Below are 8,241 nucleotides of genomic sequence, written 5' to 3'. Positions count from 1 at the left end.
GTAGCAATTCAATTAAAATCTCAAGCAAATTTAAATTCGACTCTTAGATTAGATCAATATCACCCCATTTAGCATTAAATATGATTGATCCAAGTGGTCATTAAACTCAGTTTTAGTTGGTTATATTTGCAATCGTTTAATTGTTGTCTGATATATCTCAAATTACTATCTCACTGTATTTGATAACTATAAAATCTAAATTATAGTATGGTTGAACCAATCAATTTAGCGGTCATTTAACTCAATTTTAGTTGATTACATTTACAATCGTTTAATTGATCGTATGATATATCTCAAATTATTATAGCATTGTATTTGATAACTATAAAATCTAAGTTACGCTCTTAAATTAAACTAACGTCACTCTATTTATCATTAAATATGGTTTATCCAATCAATTAGCGATCATTTAGCTCAATTTTAATACATTTGCAATCGTTTAATTGATACATTTGCAATCGTTTAATTGATCATCTGATATATCTCAAACTAATATCTCATTATATTTGATAGATAAAAAAATTAAATTACACTCTTAAATTAGACTAATATCACCCTATTTATCATTAAATATCATTGATCCAATCAATTAGCACATAACTCGATTTTAGTTGATTACATTTGCAATCATTAATTAATCATCCAGTATATCTCAAATTACTATCTCATTATGCTTGATAGCTATAAAATCTAAATTGTACTCTTAAATGAGATTAACATCATCCTATTTATCATTAAATATGATTAATCCAATCACTTAGCGGTCATTTAACTCATTTTTAATTATTTTATTGCAGCAATTGTTATGAAACATTCAGCAACTAACGTATTTGTTGTAGCATAATGCAACAATTGCTATGAAAAATTCAACAACTACTGTACTTGTTGTAGCATATTTCAGCAGTTGCTATGAAACTTTCAGTAACAAACACACTTATTGTATTGCTATGAAACATTCGACAACAAACGTACTTGTTGTAACATATTTCATCAATTGTTATGAAACATCCAACAACTAACGTACTTGTTCCAATATAGTTCAGCGATTATTAAGAAATATTTAAAACTAACGTACTTGTTGTAGCATATTTCAACAATTATTATGAAATTTTTAGCAACTAGCTTACTTGTTGTAGCATATTTCAGTAACTGCTATGAAATTTCTATCAACTTAAAACAATTGCTGAAACAAAAGGCTAATTTATATCAATAGCTACTGTTGCAACAAACAACATTTATACTTATAACAATATTTATGAATTCTAACTCCCACACACTACAAAGTTCTTTAAATCCAAGATAACCAATTCATATATGAGTCTCATCACCACTATAAAAGTTCAACAAAAGATAATAAAAAAATTCAACAAAACATAACAAATCAACTAGAAAAAACTCAAAATAAATTATCTTTGAATCAACTAGGACATCAATTTCTTCTCGATGATAGACTCAATCTGTCTCTTTGCCTTTTTTTTTTTTTACACTTGATAATGCCTTCGAAATTTATTTTTTTCTTCTTTTAACAACATCAGGAGTAAACGAATCCGATATCTTTGATGATGGTCCTAATACCCCTCTTAGTAGCAATTGTTTCTCTTTTTTTCTTGGAGCTATTTTATCTACCTCACACAAAACAAAACAGAAATCATTAGCTTATTTATTCTCACTATGTTATATATTCTCCACATAAATAAAATCACTATGTTAAGTATATCTCACAACTTAAAGACAAGACAAATATAAAAACCTCAAGCACAGCTCAATCTAACACCACGATCTCCATTTTCGGAAGAGCAAGCTCATCAAAATTCAAACTTTGAAAAAAATTTTGATCTTGATTATGCTTTACATATATTCTCCAACAACAATAATAAGAATAGTGGGGTGTACAGAAATCTTAGTGCTACCTCAGAAGTAGAGAGATTATTTCTCATAGATCCTTGACACAAGAAAGTTATATATCTTCCACATAAATAGTCATTGTGTTAAGTATATCTCACTACTTAAAGACAAGACAAATAAACTCAATACACCACAACTCCCTTGATATGACATTAGTAACCGCTCTCTTTCTCTCCAATCCAAAAAAGAAGTAACATTAATAGCACCAACATCACTCCAAACTCCACTTCAAACACCATAAATCTATACAATTTTTCTCGTTCTAAAGAATATTTTTTACCATTTTATTGACACCAAGTTTCAAAAAGATCAAAAATTGATGAACAAGTGCAAAATAATTCTTGAAACATCATAAAAACAAGAAACAAACTAGGTAATAACCAACTCATGGTTAAAAGTTATGCAGTAATACGTATAAAAATATTTCGCTATAAATTTTGAATTAGAAAATCCAACTTTAGATATTTATTTGGCCATATATTTTGAATCGCAGTTTGAAAATTTATCTTGTAAGTTTTAAAAATTGATTTTGATTTTTTGAAATTCTAACCAAAACTTTATTTTTTTCAAGCATATTGTATATCTTCATTGTACAAAATTCAAATGTATTGTATATCTTTAATGTACAAAATATTTCTTTTCACTTCTAAAAAAAATTATTTTTGTTCTAAATTCTGATAAGTGAGCTTTCAAGAAACAACATTGTTGGGGATTTCATAATTAATGAGGCTACAAATTTTTCATTTCAAAAAGAAAAAATTCAAATAGAATCGAAACTCATAAAGCTAAATTCATATTTTTAAAATCAAAAAAATCTTTCTTGAAAATGGATAAAATCCTAACTGTGAGAGTACAGAAATTTTTTTTTTTACCTTTGAGAATCGAAATTCTTATTTAAGGTTGGAAATGACGAGGGCGACAACAACACAAGATGATGAAAACTTGAGGTCGGATGTGGCGATAAGACAACGACAGCGACGGCGACACTATTGATTGTTTGAGAGAAAGGGTGTTATTTGTAGAAATTAGTGAAGTGAACATATATTTTGGTTTAGTGAAGTGAGGAAAATGAGAAATTAGTAAAGTGAGGAGGGGTCTGTGGGTGGGTGGATGGTTTTGGGTTAGTTTTGTATTTGTTTAAAAGTTTTAAAAATTATATTTTACCCTCAATTTAATTTAATGATTAATTAAAAAAGATTTGACTTAGAATAGTCAAATTTGTCACCAATTTTAATTTCAAGACTTATTTGTCACCCTAAACTTAATTTTCTCAACTTATAGTTAAGTAAACCAACTCTATAGAGAAACTTGATCTAACTTCCAACATCTAGAATCTAACATTCTGAACTTATTAAATTAAAAAAAATTACTATAACAACAACAACATACCCAGTGTATTTTCACATAGTGGGACCTGAAAAACAAATTATTATAACAGACGAGGCCAGGCACTAAGAAAAAAATTGAAAAGACCGACCACCAAAAATCGACCACGCATTGTGGTCGGAAAAAAAGATCACATGTGATCGATTTTTCAATTTAAAAAAATAAATTAAAAAGCGATCACATGAGGTCGCTTTTATATTTTAAAATATCAAAATAATTTTAAAATATCAAAATAATAATTTCAGTATTTTTTGTATTAGTTATTATTTCTTTTAAAAATAAAAATTTTAAAAAATAACAAAACCGACCACTTGTGGTAGGTTTTATTTTAAAAAAATAATTAAAAAATATTTTAAAAATCGACCACAAGTGGTCGATTTTTAAAAATTCTTTTTTAATTAGCTTTTTCGAAAATACCGACCACTAGTGGTCGGTTTTTATTTTTTTAAAAAAAATATTTTTAAAAAAATCGACCACTTGTGGTCAGTTTTTAATTAAAATAAAAATAAAAACAGACTACTTGTGGTCGATTTTTAATTAAAATAAAAAAAGAAATTAATTTTAAAAAATGGACCACTTGTGATGGTTTTTTTATTAAAATAAAAAAAAATAATTTTTATAAACCGACCACTTGTGGTCGATTTTTTGAAATTATTTCCTTTTAATTTTTTTTTAATTAAAAACCGACCACTTGTGGTCGGTATTGCTTTAAAAATTAAATTTAAAATATTTTAAAAAAGCAATCACTTGTGGTTGGTTTTTAATTAAAAAAAAAAAAATTCAAAATCCGACCACTTGTGGTCGGTTTTTATTACAAAAATAATTATTTGTAAAATCAAATATATTAATTTTTGAAATGTCTTAGTGATCACACGTAGTCAATAACCAATATAATAATAACAAAAATCAATCAATCTTAGATTTTGTAAAAAAATTATATTAAAAAATATATCAAATAATATAAATAATTTACATTAAACATAATCTTTATCTTTTATTTATATTTCAATAAATCAAATAAATATTTTTCTTTGTATATACGTTAAATGACGTTAAACATGCATAATCATTGTATAATGAATATGTGTATATATATGTCATACCATTGAGATAATGATATTAATTTACTATTCCAGTCATAATTAATAATGTAATATACAAATGATAAGTCATCAGAATATAATGAATGTGTTCTATTATGAGGTAATACAGTACGCATTCAAGAGTTCATATATATATATATATATATATATATATATCTGTCTCTCTCTCTCTGTCTCTCTCTCTCTATATATATATATATGATGTAGTGATCAATCGATGAACGATGTAGTAAAAAACTAGTAGAATCTATCCAAATATATTATTGAATACCTTGATTTGAAGCAATAGAAGTAATAATATACCGTACGTTGAAGTTATATTAATGTAAGCTAATCAAAATAATCGATAACTCATCAAAGTATGTATATGAAATACGTCGCATTATGTTATTGGATAATATACTCGTGTACGTATGTGATGTATATAGTACGTATTAATATAGTCGATAGTGTGTATATGTGTGTGTATGTATAGGTATATATATAGTATATAAATATTATATAGTGAAGGTGTATTAATGACATAAGATAAACCAACCGATGATTCATCTGAGTATTTGTGAAATGCGTTGTATATTATTATGGGGTAGTAAAATCAGGTATGTGATGTATATAGTACGTATTTGAAACTGATAGCCAATTGAATATATTTATATATACGTATATCTCGTGAGTGGCGTATGCAGTAATCGAAAACTAGATAACTGAATCTATATATCAAAATATTTGCAAAATTTCATTGATATTATTATATGATTGAGGAAATATACTACTCGTGTCAATGTGACGATAAAATAACTAATTATATGATTTATATATATACGCATTGTATTAAATTATTTGGATGTTGTTATAAATATTATAGAAATTATTAACATTTTAATTTATTAAAAATTAATTTTAATTTATTAATATATTTTTAATTTATTTTAATTTATTAAACATTAATTTGGAATTAATTTTGATTGAAAACTGACCACATGTGGTTGTTTTTTTAAAAAAATTCCACAAAACCGACCACATATGGTCGATTTTATATAAATTAATTAAAAAAAATTGTTAAATAAATTAAAACTGACCCGACTCCACTTGACCCCCACCTGACCCAACCCGAGAAAATTTATTTACACAGTTTAATCCCCCAATGCACACACAAAATCCCCAAAATCACGACATACACACACAAAATCACGACCTTTCTCAGTGCAATCACTGCCGTCGGTACTCGAAATCACACACACACACACAAAGTCTTCAATTTGTGCTCGAAATCAACGTTAATTGGAAGAATACCAGTGTGCTCTTTCTATATAGATTGATCCTTTCTCACTGCAATCCAGTCCATCCTTTGGGATTTCGAGGAGTACTACTGTTAGGATTCTATGTGTTGGATTCATTTAAGGTAGTTTAAAAATATTTTTTACGTTTCTCTTGTCTACATATTTTCTTTTTTCGCCTGTTTGGTTGATGTGGATTGAGGAAGTTCAGTTTCTTCTAATCTTTGTTTATTATAAGAATTTTGAAGTTGGCATGTGAATATATATATATATGTTAAACATGCCTTCAGTATGATCATCATATCGTTTGTAATTTATATGTGCCTTAAATACAAAATGTGATTGTGTTCGGGTCAGCTTGTGCTCTTTTGTTTAGATACTTGCTATCCTTGTTGTTGCTAGTCTGTTGAAGGTGAGACAAACTTGTTAAGTTATGGACATGTATGAACAGATTCAAGCTGTAAGAAGTATTGTATGCAATTTATTTCAGCGCGAATGTCTGCAATTTGAATGCCAACGTTTGACAAGAATTTTAGGGACTGTAAGGGTAACATGGTAGGTTGAAAGTGGATAAGTTTAGGGACTTTAAAGGTCTTTTTTTTGTTTTGAATGTGGTTTTGTTGGTGACTTACTTACTTGAAAATGGTTAAGTGTAGGTACTTTAAAAGGGGATTTTGTGTTTTGAATATGATTTTGTTTTGATAGTTAGTCACTTGAAGATGGTTAAGTGTAGGGACTTTAAAGGGGATTTTCTGTTTTGAATGTGATTTTAATAGTTAGTCACTTGAAAATGGTTTAGTGTAGTGACTGTAAAGGGGATTTTGTGTTTTGAATGTGGTTTGGTAGGTGACTTGTTGGTTGAAAAAGGTTTAGTGTAGGGACTTTAAAGGGAATTTTTTAATTTTAAATGTGGTTTGGTAGGTGACGTAGTTGGTTGAAAATGGTTAAGTGTGAGGACTTTAAAGGAGATTTTTTTGTTTTAAATGTGGTTTGGTAGGTGACTTAATTGGTTGAAAATGGTTAAGTGTGAGGAATTTAAAGGAATTTTTTTTGTTTTGAATGTGGTATGGTAGGTGACTTAGTTGAAAAAATTGAAGTAAAGGTGTCTTTTAAGTCTAGAATGAAGGATTGGTGACATTGACCAATTCAAAGGGTCAAACATAATTAAAAACTTGATTAGGTTAATTGGGGACTTGATTAATATATTCTAAACTTTTTAATCTTTTCAAAAATATAAATTAACCCACACCCACAAAACTTCCCTCCCTCTGCAAATCAATTTCTCTCTCTTCTCTCTTTCTCTCGATAGTTTCTCTCTCTAACTTCTTTCAAACAACAACTTTTCAAATTTCTCCCTTCAATTTTGTGCAACTTCAACCTCTGGCAATAAATAGTTTTGAGTTCTTGCCCGTTCCTTTTTTACTTTCAACCGTCAGTCGACGTGACAACATTCTCCTGCGAAAACAACTTCGAGTTCTTCATCGTTTCTTTTTGATTTTCACAAGTAAAAAATTAGGGCTTTTAAGTTATGACGAAAATGAGGAACTTGATTTGTTGGTTTTTGTTATTTTTTTATGTTTTTTGTTAATTTTTTTGTTATTTTTTAGTTGATTTTTCATCTGGATATATCTGCTACTGCTATTTTTTTATAATGGATAAAACATGTAACGTGAATCCAACAGATGAGTATTTGTTACAACATATATGACTAATCTGTTGCACAAATTAGTAGTCTGTTGCAATATATATGACTAATATGTTGCACAAATTAGTAATCTGTTGCAACATATATGACTAATTTGTTGCAACAAATGAGTAATCTGTTGCAACATAATGACTAATTTGTTGCAACAGATTACTCATCTATTGGATTCGTTTTATAGTGTTGTAATATGAATCCAACATATGGGTCATCTGTTGCAACAGATTAGTCATATTGCAACAGATTACTCACTTGTTGCAATAGATGACTCATATGTTGGATTCATATTGCAGGTTCTATCCATTGTAGCAGTAGCAGATACACCAAATAAGAAATTCAACAAAAATTATAATTTTACTTACAAAATAAGCTATGACATAATGTCCAAGTGATATATGAACAAAATTTGACCTAAAAATTTTAAATAAAATTTCAACAGTGGCACAACGAATAAGTAAAACACCTGAAAAATTTCATGAAACAGGTAAAGAAGACAAAAATAATATACCATACATCAAATGCAAAAGGATCAAGGGGACAAATATTTGAGTTCTCCTAAAAACGTTTAAGTTCCCTAATATTTTAATTGCTTTCTAATAGTTGACCTATCTGTTACAACAGATTTTCTATCTGTTTGATAATTTTCAATAGATGAATCATTTGATGCAACATGCTAGTCGTCTGTTGATTCAAATTAAGCAATTATTAGTAATAACTAAATTGATTTAGCTAAAATTAATGACGTCTCTACGACAATGAGACAAACATTTGTGTTTTTCTAAAAATATTTGAGTTTCCTAGTATTTTAATTATTTTTCAATAGATTATCTATTTGTTGCAACAAGTTAGTCATCTATTGCAACAGATG

General features: G+C 27.8%; 1 long non-coding RNA gene across 1 annotated transcript; it reads right to left on the bottom strand.

The window, feature by feature from the left end:
- Positions 1-1,292: 1,292 nt before the first annotated feature.
- On the bottom strand, positions 1,293-3,016 carry LOC124887953. The gene is made up of 2 exons (XR_007045595.1): positions 2,778-3,016; positions 1,293-1,622 (listed from the first exon to the last, which is right to left on the bottom strand). It is a non-coding gene; the product is annotated as an uncharacterized LOC124887953 (long non-coding RNA).
- Positions 3,017-8,241: the final 5,225 nt, after the last annotated feature.

This window comes from Capsicum annuum, chromosome 10, assembly GCF_002878395.1.
Source record: "Capsicum annuum cultivar UCD-10X-F1 chromosome 10, UCD10Xv1.1, whole genome shotgun sequence".
In the NCBI taxonomy this organism is placed as follows: domain Eukaryota; kingdom Viridiplantae; phylum Streptophyta; class Magnoliopsida; order Solanales; family Solanaceae; genus Capsicum; species Capsicum annuum.
This window is presented reverse-complemented; position numbering and strand designations above follow the sequence as displayed.